Source organism: Octopus bimaculoides, chromosome 6, assembly GCF_001194135.2.
Source record: "Octopus bimaculoides isolate UCB-OBI-ISO-001 chromosome 6, ASM119413v2, whole genome shotgun sequence".
NCBI classification, from domain to species: domain Eukaryota; kingdom Metazoa; phylum Mollusca; class Cephalopoda; order Octopoda; family Octopodidae; genus Octopus; species Octopus bimaculoides.
The window spans coordinates 42,279,503-42,282,836 of NC_068986.1; positions in this window are offsets into that span (position 1 = coordinate 42,279,503).

The following is a 3,334-nucleotide window of genomic DNA, read 5'->3' on the forward strand; positions in this document are numbered from 1 at the left end:
AGGAATTTATGGCTAACACCTTATTATGTGCATTCAGCTCAGACTTCAGAACTGCTCGAACTTTTCTATAACATTCCTTCCTAACCTTCTCTTTCATGCTTGCATGCTGGATACCAGAGCCTTCATTTATTCCTAGGTATTTATAGGTTTGTTCCTGCTCAAGTTCTTTTATTACTGTTTTATTATTATTATTATTATTATTATTATTATTATTATTATTATTATTATTATTATTATTATTCAGTAGTCTTATTTTTATCACATTCTTTCACTGCATTACCTAGCGCAGCTCTGTGTACCTTGGGTATGTGTTGTGATTTATTGTGATGCTCTTATAGTTACAGTATTGAAAGTGTTTTACGTAGGATGTGTGCGGTGCCAAATAGTGCTATTGTCTGTATGTTATATAAATTTGCTAGTCCTGGTGTTTTTGTTATGTATTTGTTTGAATATTTTTTTATCATACCTAATGCGCCTATTATGATAGGAATTGCTGGTGTTTTTAGACACCACAGTCGAGTTACCTCTATTTGTATTTGTATTTTGAAAGTCTCTCCATTTCTTTTAGAAAAACGTTACCATCTGTTGGCATTGATACATCAATTAGAAAGCATTCTTTGTCTTGATGATCTTTGACAACTATATCTGGCTTATTGGCTTTAATTTCTCTATCTGTGTATATTGGCATATCCCATAGTATGGTTGCTTTCTCATTTTGTGTGACCTTTTCTAGCGTGAGCCATTATGCTACGCTTGTGCGAGACTGGCTGGACGCCAACCTGCCCTGTCGATGGATTGGCAGGCGAGGACCGCTTGAGTGGCCGTCTCGTTCACCAGATTTGACCCCACCCGAATTTTTCCTGTGGGGCGTTCTCAAAGAGAAAGTCTACTCAACAAAGCCCCGCAACATTGCTGAACTTAAGGAACAAATTCGAGCTGCCATTGCTCAAATGCCATTGGATCTGTGCGCCAAAGTATGCCTCTCAGTCCCTGAAAGATTAGCAAAGTGCATTGAGCTCCATGGAGAGCACACGGATCTTTAATAAACATCACATTTTATGTTGCAACAAACTTTAGTGTACCCTGTGTTACTTTCTGTATTGTAGTAGCTTATTTCTTCTATGTTACATTTATCATGTTGAAATAAAAATATATAGTTACCTTTGGCGGACCCTGTATATAGGCGAAACTGGAAATTCTTTATGCCAACGAGCCAGAATTCACCGACATGTCCAACAGGAGGAACTGCGAAAGATTCCACTGAGTAAACACTTAGAAACACGTGGAGAAAGAAAATTTAAGATCTTTCCCTTCTATAAATGCCCAAGGAATGACACTGTCTTCAGAAAAAATATGGAACAATACTTCATAACACAGTTCTCCCCCAAACTGAATGGCTGAAAATATGAAAATCACAGCAACTTCCCTATAAACCCATCTAGAACTATTAGCTTAGTCTGTATAATAATGTCCTCACAATGTACAAGAAATTGTATGCATATCTGTTTTCTCGAGCTTCTTCACACGACACTTTCCCTTGTACATTATTGCCCATCCTAATATCTTCATTTTTGTAAAGAATTGTTTCTTATCTTCATTCCTCTTGAAATATATATATATAGCTATGACTGGTGAAATATCATTAATTCTGTAATGATTTGTACGGGATGAATTTTGTAAATTTTGTTAATTTTGTAAAGCAAACTGTAATTTTGTATTAAACACACACACACACACACACACGCACGCGCACACACACACACAATACTATACATATATGTATATGCATAAATAGAAACATTCTTACATCCAGATTTTCCAACCCATACCAGCACGAGAATCAAACATTGGATAAGGATGATGATAATAAATCCAGACAATTTTTTGAAAAATAACTTTTATTAACCAACTTGTCATCTTCTATTGAAAGAACTCACCAGTTGTATAAATGAAAACACATTCTTTTTTTCTTCCTTTCTTCCTTCTTTCTTTCCTTCTCTTTTCCATTGACATTCCTTTCAGATACACAGGCACACACACACACACACAAAACATACACACTCTCTCTCTCTCGCTGGACAATGATGATGACGATTATAATAAATCCAGACAATTTTTTGAAAAATAGCTTTTATCAAAACAAGACCCCCATCCTTAGAGTAGCCACCTGGTTTTGCCATTTTTAAAGGCCAAGAATCAACTCGTCATCTTCTATTGAAAGAACTGACCAGCTGTAGGTGATGATGATGGACTCTCCCGTCGAAGGCAACGTATGAATGCCGAACGACCTGGACAAATGATTTGTTTATAGTGATCAAATTTATGTGCCGTACATTAGCTCACTCCCTCCATCAAATCAACTTTAACTGAACAGGTGCACGCGTTAGGTTAGAGCAATTTGAGATGAAGTGTTTTGTTCAAGAACACAACGCACCGCCTGGTCTAGGAATAGAAACTATGATCTCGCGTGCAACACCCAAACCACTAGGCCATGCGCCCTCATTTGTGTATATCTGTAATGAAAAAAGCGAAATTTTGTCTGTCCGTCTGGGACCCGTGTATATCAGTCTACATTTGCTCTACATAGACATATTATTCCTTTTTTTTTTTTTTTTTTGGAAACCTGAGATTGAAAATCTACCCTTCATTTAGTTCTTCAACATCCAGCATTGGGATCTAATTTAAAAGCATTCGGGTTGCTTTTCTAGCACGTAAAGCTTGGTTGATTCACGCCATTTTGGTTGGCGTTTGTTAGATGACGTCAGTGATCAAGGGGGAGATAAATGACATTTGCTTCGTTAATTTTACGTCGAGATAAGAACTTTGGGACAAATTGGTCAACAGCTGGAATTCAACTTGGGACTGGAACAATAGAATGATTGCATTACAGAATGAATTCTCATCCGTCCTTAATCTCTGATCAAGCACCACCGAAGAATATAGTCATTATAGACCTATTACAGTCATACTATTTAATTCACTTTAACTTTGGTCCGGAGGCCCAGTTAGCCCTCCGCAGGAGTTATCTAATAAGTCTGCACGGCGTGCGGACGCTACTATATATATATATACATATATTACCTTTCATCCTTTTGGGGTCGATAAGTTAAGTGCCATTGAAACACTGGGGTCGATGTGATCGACTAGTCCCCTCCCCACAAAATTTCAGGGTTACGCAGCTGGTACTTAATTTATCAATCATGAAAGGAGGAAAGGCAAACTCGACCCGGCGGAATTTGAACTTAGAACGTAAAGACAGACGAAATACCGCTAAGCATTTCGCCCGGCGTGCTAGCATGTATATATATATATATATATATATATATATATATAT